This window comes from Chiloscyllium plagiosum, chromosome 2 (assembly GCF_004010195.1).
Source record: "Chiloscyllium plagiosum isolate BGI_BamShark_2017 chromosome 2, ASM401019v2, whole genome shotgun sequence".
In the NCBI taxonomy this organism is placed as follows: domain Eukaryota; kingdom Metazoa; phylum Chordata; class Chondrichthyes; order Orectolobiformes; family Hemiscylliidae; genus Chiloscyllium; species Chiloscyllium plagiosum.
In genome coordinates, this window is record NC_057711.1 from 65,110,923 (window position 1) to 65,127,410 (window position 16,488).

The window sequence follows — 16,488 nt, forward strand, 5'->3', positions numbered from 1 at the left end:
CATTTAAAAAAGGAAATAATTGCAGCCTACATGGATTACAATCCGTTTACCAGACGTGTGGAATAGGAGTTTCGAAGAATATGGGGTGATCAAATTGGAACATATATTTCTTCAGGGACTTGCCAGTGCATAAACACAGAAGTCAGGAGTAGTCCATTGACTCTTGGAGCCTGCTCATACATTCAATAATAGATAGCAGCTGATCTGTGCCCTCCACAATCAAGTTACCTCCTACTCTTCTAAACTGCTGTGAATACAGGTCGAGCCTGGCCAACCTTCCTCATAAGGTAACCTTCCCCCTCTAGGTATTAGTCTAGTAAATCTTCCCTGAACTGCTTCCAATCCTTTTACATTCTTCCTTAAATAAGGAGACCAATCACAAGTGGGGAATGATTTAAAAAGAGATGTGCTGGGTAACATTTTCACACAGAGGGTGATGCATGTATGTAATGAGCTGCCAGACGCAGTGGTGGAAGCTGGTACAATTACAACATTTAAAAGGCAATTTGTGGGTATATGAATAGGAAGGGTTTAGAGGGATATAGGCTAAATGCTGGCAAATGGGACTAGGCCAGATTGGGAAGGCTGGTTGGTGTGGACAAGTTGGACTGAAAGGTCTGTTTCCATGCTGTCTGACTCTATGATTCTATAGAGGATCAAATCAAAACTCTGTAGCCCTGTCACATCCTGCCTTTGTTGGTCATAAGACAGTTAATTAATGGAAGATGTTTTCACAAACTTCACATCCTCAACCATGGTAGAACCCAGCAGGACTGTAAAAAAGTCCTGATGAAGGGCTCCGGCCCGAAACGTCGATTTTCCTGCTCCTCGGATGCTGCCTGAACTGCTGTGCTCTTCCACCAACATACTCTCAACTCAGTACTGTAAAAAAGACAAGGCTAGAGAATTTGAAACCATTTTCAGCCAAGTATATGATCCAATTCAGCTCACTCCCAGGATGATCACAGAAGCCCATTCAAGTCAACCCCACGATAATCAAGAAATAGTTGAGTACGCGGTGCAGAAAACTCAATAATGAAGCTGCACTTTCTTATATAATGCAAGCTTGAATATTTTCCAGATCCTGCTTAAGTAGCAAGTTACTTTTGTACCACATAAGTGCAGTTAATGATCAAATCAAAAGCAATCTAATTACTTCCCTTGACATTCAATAGCACTATCACTGAAACGCTCACTAACAAATTTCTTGGGTCACCACTGTCTAAAAACTAAATTAGAACAATCACAAATTCTGTGTCTACAGTAGCAGGTTGGGGGCTTGGAATTCAGTCATGAGTAACTTAGCTCCTCACTGTTCAAAGCCTGTCCACCATCAACAAACAAGGCAGAAGTCTGGAGTTTGATGAAATACTTTGCACTTATTTTGATGAGTACCTCTACAACAGCACTCACTGATTGAAAAAATCCAGGACAAAGCAGCCCAATGGATTCACATCCCATCCACCACTTCGAGCATTTAATCCTTCCATCACCATTCACGTTGCAACCAGAGTTCACAATCTATGAACAATAAATACTGGCCCTGCAATGATACCCACATCTCACCATTGAATAGGTTTTAAAAAAAATCAAAGTTTACATACAAGAAATAGATACCTCCACAAGATACCAGATTAATTAATGCTTTTTAAAATGTCTGCTAGAAATCAACATCCGCACGATAGGGACAAAATTTAATATACTGGATCAACTTTGTGCAGAGCTATAGCACTTCGTGTAGTTTGTGAGCACAGGCCAAGTGTACAAGCATTTTCCCATTACAGATGGGGAGGTTTGCTCTGCTTGTCAATTGTAGCAAAATCAAAAACATTTACAAGGAACAAATTTTCATACAGCTAGTGTACAAACATAAATCTCTGTGCATATCCACAAATGGTGACAAAATGAAATATTGCACAAGACATAAATAAAGTTTTTACACCCCATATAGGCCTTAAGAACTGTCAGAATGCTGTGGATGCTGAAAATCTGAATTGAAAAAAATATTGGAAAACAGACCGTCATGTTGCATCTCTTTCCACATATGCTCACTGCTTTGCGATATATTTCCAGCAGACCTTATCAACTTGAGTACAAGGTAAGGCAGACTCACATGTTTCATACCTCCTTATATAACTGATATTTGAACGATCTCCATACTTTTCCAACTCATGAAAACCTTTTGTCCAGCCTGGGCAATTGTGTGTGCTTTTTTTAAATAGTTCTCAACAAACCTTCAGATTCCAAATGCTTATGTTAGCTTCATTTAAAATTCAAGTCATAATCAGGCTGCTTACGCAGATTTTTAGATTCCTTGCTGTATACATCTTGATATACACCAATAAAAGCAAGCAGTCAGTGCACATGGTTAGTGAGGAAAACTTTTCTGGAGAAAAATTACAAAAGCAAAAATCAGCTTCAACGAACTAGTGGATAAAGATCTCTCTTCCACCACCCCACAGACACCAGATAACCACTGATCATTAAACCATCATTTGCAAGACAAATTTCCTTGGAAAAAAAGTCTGGCTAGCATTCGACATAGGAAAATATCCAATAAGCATTTGGTGCTTGAGTGTTATTAGTGTGGGTGTTATTTGTGTGATCAATTAATAAAAATGTGTATGCTTGACAGAATGCTTTCAAAGGATTAAGAGGCAAAATGATCTTAATGTAAATTTTCTAATGTTTGAATTCTGAGCAAATCCATTTCAGGTTGGTTCCAAATCAAAATTCAGATCAGCATTTAATGTCCAGACCCAGCATGAACTACTGTACTGAAAGGGTGAAGCATCATCACCTCAGAAACCACAGATAAATATGCAGATAGAATTAAATTACAAACTTTGCATTCCTTTTCACTAACTCCTATGACTCAGTAATTGATAGATTTATAGCAGGATAGCAATTCCAGCCCTGAACAACCATAAAACCTCTTAACTCTCTAAATGCCACACCTCAGACTGTGCCAATTGTCTGGATGAATTTACTTTTAACCTGTCAGTATGGAATGGACATAATTCTCTCTGTCTGACCTCTGAAGCCAAGTCTTTGCCAATGATGCAATCAGAATGATTTGACTGCGCAACAAGGATACTTGCTACAATATTACAAGCTAATGCGGAGAGCTAGATTTTCTAATTGCTGTTAACTATTCTATTGTAGAAAGGTTAGTGCTATGGGTGGAAGAACACAGATCAAAAAATCTAGGGTCCAGTGCCTGAGTGAAGTAATCAAACTGTTTATTAAATAGTGTAAGTTGGCAGCAAGCTGGAGCTTTGTTGAATTTGTTGGACTATATGTGAACTTTAAAAAAAAACACATGCTTCTGTGTCAATGGAAATATGCCCTGAAAGAATCACTACAAATCCTATACACTTCCAATACTGAACCTTCTCAATCTGTCAAAGGTAACTTTTTTTTTTCAGTTCCCTGCAAGCTTTGGCCTTACTTAAAACAATATGGGGTCAATTTCAATTTGCTTTTACTAGTGCTAACATGGTTGAGCTGCCAAAGCATCTGTTTCTTTCAGATGACAAATCCTTTCTGACATGCGCAATGACTTCCATTTTAGATTGGAACTGAAGTGTGTAACACATGATGATTCTAAAGGACAACAGCTACAGAGGTCTGGAAGAATTGGCTTTCATTTTTTTTGTGGAAGCCAGAGGAGGAGTGTGTTTCTTTCAGCCCCTTAAGATTAACCTGGGCTGTTGTCACTCTGCAATACCACTCTGTGATTGCAACCCACACCATATTTATTTGCTGGCTCTTATCACTGCAGTATCAGAGCCCCAATGGGGCTGTAGTTAGTCTTTAGTGATAGCACAAAACTAGGGATAAATTTTCCCATGTGTCTTCATTCGTAGATTTTCCGCTGCTATTCCACTGAGTCAGAGAGATCAGAACTTGCTATGCACTTCATTATCTGATCTCATCAGTATGGTGACTGGCATTTTCGAATTGACAGTCTGCTGGCTGTAGTGAAGGTGTGGGTGGCAGCAACCAAGGTTCCACACGTGATCGTCATCCAATGATGTCTGCTGCAAAGACCATGTGTGGCCATTGGGAGAGGGTCTGCTTGGTCTCAGCTGTGATGGGGTTGCCCTTACTGCCACAACACTTGCTGCTTGTAATTGATATCTACAGCCAAACTAAGAAAAGTATTGTAACCATACAAAGGTGAGCCAAAATCACCCAAATAGCCCCCACCACCATGATATGGAAAAAGTAGGTTCGAGCAAGAATGAAAACATTAAAAATCAAACTGGGCCTAATACAGTAAACATTTTCGGGGAACGTCCATTTTGGTAATTGTTAATATTTAAAAGAAATTGTGGAGTAATTTTTATGATTGGAATCAGAATTCATGTCAATCTGTTAACATAGCAAATGTTCATTCACAACACTGGAATGACTTTTATATAGCACATTTCAAAATGAAACATCCCAATGCACCATTAAATTACTTTTCTGCATTGAGTGATTTATGTAGAGTAACAGGACAGCCATTCTATAGCTCATGCGCAATGAATCCTCATTATTCTTGTAATGTAATTGATTTTATTGATTTAAGGAGTTTAGATAGAATCAACATCTGCAACCTTTTATCACACACCCCTTGCTGCCAAGAGTTCCTACAAAATGCAATGCATACATTCAAACATTAGAGGGTAGTGTGTCCACTAGCAGAGTTTAAGCAGTGTTAACTACCCTTTCCCCTCTTTTCCTTTACTGTTACAATTCTCAAGGTCTATACTTTTGATTAACAGCTACAAGTGTAATTGACGTCTTTATTGCGAATGACACCAATTGGGAAATTTCCTGTTTCACTAGTAATCTGAAACACATCTTTGATGAGTATTTTTCATAGCAAGCTGTGGGCCTTTTTTTGCTGAAAGCTACGACATACTGCCTTTATAATTAACAAAGGATTTTTCCCAGCTTTTACACCACAGAATTTTGTAAAGTTTGTAATTTTCATTCAGAGCTGCACTGATTAAGCAAGCTTATCATACAGGAAAAAAACTATTTTTAAAAATTCATTGCTGTCCTTACAGATTCTCTTTTTGAACAACCTGCTCAGGTTATGACACACGTTTGGAGCAGGTAGGACTTGAACCCAGGCCTTTTGCCTCATTATCAATGCAATACAACAGCTCGCTTGCTGCCCACATATTCCTTCTCTTTCCCACATTCCAAAAGGGCATTGATTGGATACTTGCTCTATTACAAATCAAGTTTCTCTGTAATCTTTATTCAAATTCAACCCTGACATCAAGAATTGGTTATGGTATTCGACCATGGAAGATTTTACAACTGAACCCTTATCCAGTCCCACTCCATGATCATATACAATGAACTCTTTCACAATTATTTTCTTCCCTGCTCAGAAATTGAAACCAATTGCAGCCACTATGCTAAATCTCCTCAGCCGAGGGCCATTAATTCCGTTTCAATTAGGCAATTGACTTTTACATCTTCAAAGGCTGTACACCTGAATTTATTCAGAAAGCTATATGTGCTTTGCACTGTTTGAAGTGAAATATCATCTCAGCTGTTGCATGTTTTATCTGGTCATGAAAGCTATAACTTGTTAAAAATTAAAGTTTATGCCTCTTTTCTTGAATACTTGATTGTTACTTCCATTTCGTATGGCTGGGACAATGTATTTTTCAGCACGCTTCAAGAAAATCCAAAGCAAGCCTTTGTAATCTAATGTTAGTGGATTGATTTATTTGGCTGGTAATTTTAAAAATGGGGGACAGCACAATAAAAATGCTGCAAAAACGGATCTCAATAACATTGATTATTTGCTGTTTCCTTTGTTAGTGTTGTTGATGACTGCATTTAACTATCCTACTTCTTCGAGTCTACAAGTCTGATTTTATAACTTGTTGGAAAATGGTGATTTTTTTCTCCTGTAATCATATGTGTGATCTGCATTTTTTGCCTACTGTGCTGGATGGGTACATTAGTTAAAGCATTTGCAATAGCAGTTCAAGTGCATAGCATATTCAAAAAATGTGTTTCAAGATTTCTTGCATTGTGACTTTGCAGCATCTCACACACAGATGGGGTGAATTCTTTCATCTTGCCAGTGAATTGGTTCTAGTTCATTATGTGATTAAAATTCTCACTCAGTGGGGATGTTAAAAAGCTTTGCTCTGCTGCTAAGGATTCTGCCTGTTGATGTTTGGTAAATCTGATTTAGCATGCTTGCATTTGATTAAAAGTTATCTGGAGCCAAAAATCCGCATTTAACAAATGAACAAAGTACAGTCACAGAAGCTTTGACTAAATCTCACCTTCCTAGTGTTGCTTGGAAGAGAAGCCAAAAGTTGATTTATTCAAAACAAGATACACAACAAAAAAGGTAAATTAACCACACAGTTGCTCAGTGGTTAGTATTGCTCCCTCAGTGCCAGGGACCTGGGGGTTCAATTCCAGTCTCAGGTGACTGTGTGGAGTTTACACATTCTCCTCCTGTCCACATGAGTTTTCTCTTGGTGCTTCATTTTCCTCCCACAGTCCAAAGATATTCAGGTTAGGTGAACTGATCATTCTAAATTGCCCATACTGTCCATGACTGTGCAGGCTAAGTGATTTAGCCATGGGAAATGCAGGATTGCAGCGGGGGAGGGGGCGGTTGGTCTGGGTGGGATACTGGTCAGACGGTTGCTGTGGATTTGATGGGCTGAATGGCCTGCTTCCACACTTTAATGATCCGACAATGCTGCTTGTCAAATAAACAGGGCTAATAGACGATATGCTCCAATGTAAATAAAGCATCAAAAAAGAAATAAAAACTCTCAAACAAAACATACATTGACATCAGCCATTCATGTTCACACATAGTCGCAAGACTTGACTTCACTTCTCTCGGCTGAAATAGTTTTTGCAGCGTTATGTTTACAGATGGCACTTTACCCAGTCCTGACTCTTGGGATGCGTATAGGCAATCATCTTCAACAAACAAACAAAATTAACAAGGTTTGCAATAAAGAAATACACAATCCATTGAAGATGCTAACGTGGAGTGTGCGGAGACCAAAGCAAGGGACCAAGAAAGTGTGCTGCCACTCAGACTTAAATTTCTTAAGAACTTTGACATGCCCAGGAAACATTTGCATTTTAAAATTCTATTGTTCAGTATTTTGATAAAACGTATGAAATCACAAACAAGCTGGCATTTGCAGACACATTCGCGGCCGAACAATGTTGCTGCAAGGATCACAACAGTACCGAATTACAAGCATGTGCAGAGCAAAATAAAGATGCATTCAGCAATTACCAAGCCTACGAACCAGCTCTATGATTCCGAGTGAAGAAAGCGTTCGATAAAAGTAACATCAGCTACGGAGAAGCTCAACTTACTTTTTGATGATACAACAGCAACATTTTGTCTGCCCTGCTACATTCCAAAAGCAGCCCGAGCACTTTCGGTGCAGAATTCAGGAGCACTCGTCAGTCTGGTTTATGTACGCAACCCCGTGTGCATGGCCAGCCTTTGATCTAGTAACGTTTCACTCACATCAGATCACAACATTACAGTTTCTTTCCCCCTCCAAGCGCATCACAGTGAAAGGATTGCAAGGACACATTTTATTACACCACTGCAACCTAATATATTAGAACAATACTGGGGCTTCGTTAACTCATTCCTCTCCGAAGTGACGTGATAGCTCAGAACGGCACAATGCACGAGTCACAGTATCAAAGAGTCCCACCTTGAATCGTCGTCTCGACTGTGATTTGAACTCAGCTGGCCCCAGTGGTGTGCGCCAATTCTTGGTCAGGCCACTAGATGGCGCACTGAACAAAAAGAGGGCAAAGGAGGGAAAACTGGAAGGACCAGCAAGCCCCATCCCTTTGGCATAACATGGGGAGTAGGTAGAACGTTGATTGCACCTCACATGATGACACAATCCTTTTCTGAAAGGGCAGTCACAATTTCTGTGACAAGAACGTAAGAGTGTGGAACTTAGATATAAACACACCCTCGTGTATACAAACACCAACGTCCTCAGACACGTACGGGGCTCTGCTTCACAAAATGAGCCAGCCTGTCACTCAGTCGTGGCCTATGGGAAAGCCACTGAGCAGTTTGATCAAAAAGCTGGGTTAACACTTCTAAGTGCCAGACACATCCATATGGAATATCTGTTTCCGGCATAAGGTTGTAATGAGAAAACATAGCATCTGCTGATGAATAATCATGAAATCATGACTGGCTTTCTGCAAATACTCACTGCTGATTGGAGAGCCCATCATTTTACTCTACATGTGTCACTCGATAAATAAAAATGTTTCTGCTGCCCAAACGCACCAGCAGCAACGAAAATCAGGTCTCTGTACCCAAAGTTCCCACAGGAGCAAGGATAGAAGGAAGGAGGCCGCCTGAAACACGGAAGCTTCTTTAATTTAAAAACAATGAAAAAGGTCCAGATTGCTACCAGAAAGGCTGTGAACATGCGGCCCAACTGTATTTCGAGCCATTCCCAAGACACTAAAACACTATCAGAGGCTTTGAAACTATGGAAACTGAATAAATAACTAGCTTCCATGATTAATAGATGAAGATCCCTAGCCGAGCCATAACTCAAGACTAGAATCCACACGCATACAAAGCCATTTTTAACAGGGCAGATTTTTCCATTCAGTGGTTGAATTTTATTTTTTGTGGTTGGACATTGCTGACCACGAGATCCACTTAACCTTCCCCTCCGCAAAATGATACACAAACATCAGAATATACACCAATTTACGTCAGCTTAATTCTGACACCGGCTCTGTGAATTCAGGCTGTCTCTAGAGACAAGTTCCACTGCAGTCAAGGTCTCCCACCCGCCGCACACTTTAGATTATTTCACCAAAGTGCAGATCAAGTGTTTCTTGAAACAGGTTTCCTTCCCCCACAACAGATAGACAGTACAAGCCAAAAGGAACGTCCCCTCCGCAGCCCCTCCGCCTATTAAATTTGCTCGATACCTGTGATGTTATTCCACACAGCGTTTTGGATGCGCAAGCAGCTGATGGGCACTAACCCCTGGCCTGACCCCATGCTCCAGGCTGCAGATCCACCCCCTGTTCAGAGAAAGACACTGCCGGATTCTTGCCGTGCACAGCAAGTCCCACACATTGCAATAGCAACTGCACAACCAAACTTTCTTTCCCCGTCCCCTCACACAAGGGACCTTCCTCTGTCTCATACTCCAACTGGGCTACTGTCAGTCCGGACCTAAAAAAATAACAGCACGTGGAGAATTTGCAGACTTAAGCTCTCGTTTGGTTTTAATGCTGATCGGAGGAGCCCCTCTCCCCACTTCATGCATATAATGTAGCGATGCGACTGCCCGGCGTCCACTCCCAGAGCACAGGGCAAGCCAGCAAGCCACACACTGCACAAATCTGGACTCTCAGCAATTCCCACCGTCCAAACCCCCTTTGTAAATACACTCGGGCCGCTAACTAGTGTTACCAAGTCTTGGCAAAGAGGAAAATATATTCGTACGCCCCGGCGTTTAAAAATACTGTGTATTAATCGCTGTTTAAAAGAAACAAAGCGAGGTCGCGAGAATTTTGAAGCCAAGTTTAGCAAATGACAAATAACCAACCATTGGATTTTGTTCTTAAAAATGTGTAGATGGAATGATTTGTGCACCACTGTTAAGTACCAGATAGAAAATTGATTTATTCTGGGAGGAAACAATATTAAGACTGGACTCAGCATTTAACAGGGACCAACATAAATCCAAAAGCGATATTTAACACCAGCAGACAGTTAGCAGCAATTCTCAGGAGCCGACTGTCAGGGGCTGAGGATCAGAATCTGAACAGAGCTACCAGTCCCTGATACACATACACGCGGCTCCCTGTGGCTATGATCACTGGTGAGATGGGAACAATTAGCTGAACAAATCTCATGGTAAGGCACACATAAAATAACAAAGAACCGGTGCTCGCAACATACAGAAATAAAAAGAGGCTTGTTTCTCTGGAAGGAACAGAACAGCACTCTACCTTCTGGGTTTGGGGAGTCGAACCAGCGGCACTGCTGTCTCATTAGTAATCCATTTAAGGCTAGCTCTGACCAATGTGATCCACACACACCGTGTCTGTCAGCCTCTGTGAGGGTGCAGATGTCTGGTCTTGACAAGGGGGAAAGAGTAACACGGTTGTTCGCCCCAACCAGCCCGACAGCATGGGGAACTTTTGCTGTTCCAAAACAAAAATAACAAAATCCTCCCCGCCCCTCCCTCCCCAACCCACCCACTCCCCAGGCACAATGCCCCAGAAATCCACTCGGGAAAGCTTCGTCAATTTCGACCCGATTACCAAAGCGGGTGGACTTGGGTCAAGGAGCAGTCTCTCTCTTCTCCGGGCTGTTGGGGAAGGTTATAAGTCTCCAGTTCCTTGTCCAGTGTCCTGTCACAGCAGGCGAACACGGGCTTGGACACACACGCTCCGAATCATCTTAGTTGGAGCTGTGGAGGGCAGGCGGGCTGTCTGCTGAGCGGCTGCCCCACTCCTACCCCCCATCCTTGCCTTCCAACTCCAGCTGTCACTGGCTATCCGATTTGGAAGGAGACGGCACAGAAATCCCGGACTGGATCGCTTCCTGCGGACGGGACTGGGACGTTCGCACTCGGCAGACACTCGCTATTCGCCAGTCGCAACCCAAATCAGGTTCTAGATCATCTCAAACATTTATGGAGGCGTTTTAAGAATTAAGTGTTCACTTCCTACCAAGCGAATAAACAGATTCATTGAAAGTCAATCGACACATTGGAAAACGACTCCCTGCCTGGGCTTACTTTAAGAGACAATCCGTTTTGAAACAGGTTGGCGGAGATATCACCTATTACTGTGTATAAACACTACGAGGTACGAGCCATTATGTCTCTTCTTAAATAACAAAACAAAACGTTACATTTTGGTCTACTCAAAACAAAGTCTTTTCACTCTCAGGAACAGAAGAAACACTCATTTCTACTCTAAGTTCCACTCTTGCCCTTTTCTCAATTTAATTTGCATATTCTGCGTTACCTGAGCTTTTTCCTTAAATTACATTAAGGACTGATGAAGGAGCAGCGTTCCGAAAGCTTGTAAACCTCTTGGACCCGTAACCTGGTATTGTGTGAATTAAATTAAAACACTTTACTTTGTATCCACTCTTCTGTTTTAAAAAAAACTTCTTTAAGAACTTTAAAAATCTATTTACATGCTGGCAATCCGAAACTAAAACAAAACAGTGAGGGGAGGAAACCAGCAACTGTAAATAGAAATCATGTCACTAACTTGTTTCTGCCTGTGTTTGTCTTAATTGGCAGTTTGGATGCAGACACTTCACCAGGCATCAACAAGCATTTCAATAAGGTTTGAAACTGGAGAAGGGGGTGGGGCAAATTAACAGAGACAATAAATGAGTGAACGACCTCCGATAAGAAAGGACCTGTGAAGTGCTTCATGAAAGAATGTGCAAATCGAGGAAGGTGGAAAGACAATGAAGTTTGGGGGGGGGAAAGCGAAAAAAAAACTTGAATTTAAGACCCGAAGTTGTATTATTTTGTTCAATAAAGCACATTTACAGCGGAAAGAATTATTTCATTTTAACTACACAGCAGTTTTCGACTTCTTCCGCTCTGTGCAAACCGATGATTCTTTAACATTACTGCAGATACCTCACCCGGTTTTCCCATTGTAGCAAACCGCAGGGTAACTGGGCCAAGTCACTGGCTGCAGAACTGTTATTGCTCATAGAGACTATCTCAAAGAATATGATAACACAGTGGTAGTATCCCTACCTGTAAACCAGGAGGCCTGGGTTCCAGTCTCACCAGTTCTAGAAGTACGTGATTACAAATTGATGAGAAAAATAACAGAAAACTGAAATTAAAACAGAAAATATTCAGCAAGCCCAGGAGCATCTGTGGTGCTTCCTGGACTTTGATGGGTCTAACTGGAGTTAGATTCTTGTTGTCAAGCGATATTTAATTTGGGGACTGTTTAAAATTTTAAATAAATCTTCTACATTCCAAACAACGCAATACCGGCTTTCTTGCACTAAAAAAATCCATAAATTTATATTACTTTCAGTGTCTCAGCGGCGACCTTTTTATGCTTTGAGCATGAATGAAACATTCATTCCACGTGTACAATAAATAATACATATTTACATGGAAGATATCATTCAATTATGCACACGTGTGGGTAGCTATATAACCCAGAATGCATACCATGTACATCAGTATTGCTGCCAAAACAAAGCCCCTCCACAAATCAGAACCTCTAGAGCCCTCAGTGTTACTGCTCATGATTTTGTCCATTATAAGGGCGGAATGGTGACTCTGTGGTGAGCACTGCTGCTTCACGGTGCCAGGGATTGAGACTTGCTCAGACATGTATGATACCAGCCTTGAGTGACTGTCTGTGTGGAGTTTGCAAGTTCGCCCTGTGTCTGCCTGGATTTCTATCCACTGTCCAAAGATGTGCAGGTTAGGTAGATTTACCATGGTGAAATATCCCGTAGTGGCCAGGGATGTGCAGTTAGGTGGATTCGCCATAGTAAATGCTGGGTTATTGGGATAGAGTGAGGGTCTGGGTCTGGGTGGCATACTCTTTTCTAGGATCAGAGCACACTCAATTTTTGAATGTCCTCTTTCTGCACTGAGAGGATTCTATGATTCTAAACTGTAGGCAAATTCTCATTCAGCATGAATCAAGGAGGAAAGTGGTTAGTTCTAAATTTCATGCAGGATTGATACACAAGGGAATGGTAATGTGACACAGACAAAAAGAGGGGGAAATGGATGTCTGTGAATGAGTAGATATATCATAGAACATAGAACATTACAGTGCAGTACAGGCCCTTAAAGCCCTCAATGTTGTGCCAACCTGTGAAAACAATCTGAAGCCTATCTATTCTATTTTCATCTATATGTTTATCCAATGACCATTTAAATACTTTTCAAGTTGGCAAGTCTACTACTGTTGCAGGCAGGGCATTCCGTGCCCCTACTGCTCTTTGAGTAAAGAAAATACTTCTGGCATCTGTCCTACATCTATCACCCCTCAATTTAAAGTTATGACCCCTCATGCTAGCCATCATCATCCGACAAAATAGGCCCTCACTGACCAGGAGAAAGTGAGGACTGCAGATGCTGGAGGTTGGAGTCAAAAGTGGGTGCTGGAAAAACACAGCAGGTCAGGCAGCATCCGAGGAGCAGGAGAATCGATGTTTCAGGCATTTCCTGATGAAGGGCTCATGCCCGAAACATTGATTCTCCTGCTCCTCCAATGCTGCTTCACATGCAGTGCTTTTTCAGCACCACACACTTGGCTTTCACTGTCCACCCGATCTAACCCTCTGATTATCTTGTATGTCCCAATTAAGTCATCTCGCAACCTTTTTCTCACTAATGAAAATAGCCTCAAGTCCCCCAGCCTTTCCTCATAAGACCTTACCTCCATACCAGACAACATCCCAATAAATCTCCTCTGAACCCTTTCCAAAGCTTCCACATCCTTCCTATAATGCGGTGACCAGAACTTTATGCAATATTCCAAATGTGGCTGCACCAATGTTTTGTACAGCTGAAACATGACCTCATGGCTTCAAATCTCAATCCCTCTACCAATAAAAGCTAACATACTGTATGCCTTCTTAACAACCCTATCAACCTGGGTGGCAACTTTGAGGGATCGATGTACGTGGATACCGAGTTCTCTTTGTTCATCTACACTACCAAGAATCTTACCATTAGCCCAGTACTCTTTATTTCTGCTGCTTCTTCCAAAGTGGCTCACCTCGCACTTCTCCACATAAAACTCCATTTTCCACCTCTCAGCCCAGCTCTGCAGCTTATCTACATCTCTCTGTAACCTACAACATCCTTTGGCATAATCAACAACTCCACTGACCATAGTGACATCCGCAAATTTACTTACCCATCCTTCTAGGCCCTCATCCAGGCCATTTATGAAAATGATAAACAGGAGTGGCCCCAAAACAGATCCTTGCGGTATACTGCCAGTAATTGAATTCCAGGATGAACATTTCCCATCAACCACCACCCTCTGATTTCTTTACTGCTTTACCCTCATCTACCTGTTTGGTCACCTTCTCAAAGAACTCAATAAGGTTTGTGAGGCATGATCTATCCTTTACAAACCATGTTGACTATCCCTAATCAACTTGTTCCTTTCTAGATTATTATAAATCCATCTTATCACCTTTTTCAACACTTTGCCCACAACCGAAGTAAGGCTCACAGGTCTATAATTACCAGGGTTGTCTCTATTCCCCTTCTTGAACAAGGGAACAACATTTGCTATCCTCCAGTCTTCTGACACTATTCCTGTAGACAATGGCGACATAAAGATCAAAGCCAAAGGCTCTGCAATCTCCTCTCTGGCTTCCCAGAGAATCCTAAAATAAATCCCATCCAACCCAAAGGACTTATCTATTTTCACACTTTCCAGAATCCTCCTTGTGAACCTCAATCCCATCTAGTTTAGTAGCCTTTTCCTCAGTATGCTCTTCAATAACATTGTCTTTTTCCAGTGTGAATACTGACAAAAAATATTAATTTAGTGTTTCTACTATCTCCTCTGACTCCACGCACAACTTCCCACTACTGTCCTTGATTGACCCTAATCCTACTCTAGTTATTCTTTTATTCCTGATATACCTTTAGAAAGCTTCAGGGTTTTCCTTCATCCTATCTGCCAACGACTTCTCACGTCCCCTCCTGGCTCTTGTTAGGTCTTTCCTGGCCAACTTGTAACTCTCAAGTTACCTAACTGAGCCTTCACATCTCATCCTAACATAAGCCACCTTCTTCCTCTTGACAAGAAATTCAACTTCTTTAGTAAACCATGGCTCCTTTGCTCAACCACTTCCTCCCTGCCTGACAGGTGCATTCTTATCAAGGACATGCAGTAGCTATTCCTTGAATAAGCTCTATATTTTAATTGTGCCCATCTCCTGCAGTTCCCAACCCCATCCTATGCATCCTAAATCTTGCCTCATTGCATCAGAATTGCCATTCCCCCAGCTATAAGTCTTGCTCTGTGATAAAAATATCTAAATATCCCTTTCCATCGCTAAAGTAAATGTAACCGAATTATGGTCACTACTACCAAAGTGCTCACCTACCTCCAAACCTGGCCGGGTTCATTACCTAGTACCAAATCTAATGTGGCCTCACCCCTTGTTGGCCTGTCTACATACTTGTCAAGAAACCCTCCTGTACACATTGGACAAAAACTGACCCATCTAAAGTACTCGAACGATAGTATTTCCAGTCAATATTTGGAAAGTTAGTCTCCATAAAAGTACCCTGTTAATCTCACTCCTGTCAAGAATCATCTTTGCTATCCTTTCCTCTACATCTCTGGAACTATTTGCAGGTCTATAGAAAACTCCCAACAGGGTGACCTCTCCTTTCCTGTTTCTAACCTCAGCCCATACTACTTCAGTAGACGAGTCCTCAAACACCCTTATTGCCACCGTAAGACTGGTCATAGAGTCATAGAGATGTACAGCATGGAAATAGACCCTTTGGTCCAAGCCGTCCATGCCGACCCGATATCCCAACCCAATCTAGTCCAACCTGCCAGCGCCTGGCCCATATCCCTCCAAACCCTTCCTATTCATATACCCATCCAAATGCCTCTTAAATGTTGTAATTGTACCTCTGGCAGCTCATTCCATACACGTACTACCTTGTGCATGAAAAAGTTGCCCCTTAGGTCTCTTTTATATCTTTCCCCTCTCACCCTAAACCTATGCCCGCTAGTTCTGGACTCCTCGACCCCAGGGAAAAGACTTTGTCTATTTATCCTATCCATGCCCCTCATAATTTTGTAAACCTCTATAAGGTCACCCCTCAGCCTCCGACCCTCCAGGGAAAACAGCCCCAGCCTGTTTAGCCTCTCCCTATAGCTCAGATCCTGGCAACATCCTTGTCAATCTTTTCTGAACCCTTTCAAGTTTTACAACATCTTTCCGATAGGAAGGAGACCAGAATTGCACGTTAATATTCCAACAGTGGCCTAACCAATGACCTGTACAGCCACAACATGACCTCCTGACTCCTGTACTCAATACTCTGATCAATAAAGGAAAGCATACCAAATGCCTTCTTCACTATCCTATCTACCTGCGACTCCACTTTCAAGGAGCTATGAACCTGCACTCCAAGGTCTCTTTGTTCAGCAACACTCCCTAGCACCTTAACCATTAAGTGTATAAGTCATGCTAAGATTTGCTTTCCCAAAATGCAGCACCTCGCATTTATCTGAATTAAACTCCATCTGCCACTTCTCAGCCCATTGGCCCGTTTGGTCCAGATCCTGTTGTAATCTGAAGTAACCCTCTTTACTGTCCACTACACCTCCAATTTTGGTGTCATCTGCAAACTTACTAACTGTACCTCTTATGCTCGCATCCAAATCATTTATGTAAATGACAAAAAGTAGAGG

General features: G+C 41.8%; 1 protein-coding gene across 11 annotated transcripts in view; it reads right to left on the minus strand.

Moving 5' to 3' along the window:
• The window catches only part of sema6a (sema domain, transmembrane domain (TM), and cytoplasmic domain, (semaphorin) 6A), a 152,344-nt gene that overhangs the window by 86,289 nt on the left and 49,567 nt on the right, over positions 1 to 16,488 (minus strand). For 4 of the 11 annotated variants that reach the window (XM_043711378.1, XM_043711370.1, XM_043711361.1 and 1 more), the window contains exon 1: positions 10,024 to 10,225. The exons of 1 other annotated variant lie outside the window; for it this stretch is intronic. The gene's annotated coding sequence lies outside the window, so the exon portion shown is untranslated. Of the gene's footprint in view, positions 1 to 7,377; positions 7,691 to 7,730; positions 7,752 to 10,023; positions 10,226 to 10,338; positions 11,343 to 16,488 lie in introns of those variants that run through there. 6 more of the 11 variants (XM_043711395.1, XM_043711388.1, XM_043711335.1 and 3 more) reach the window with 5 other exon arrangements.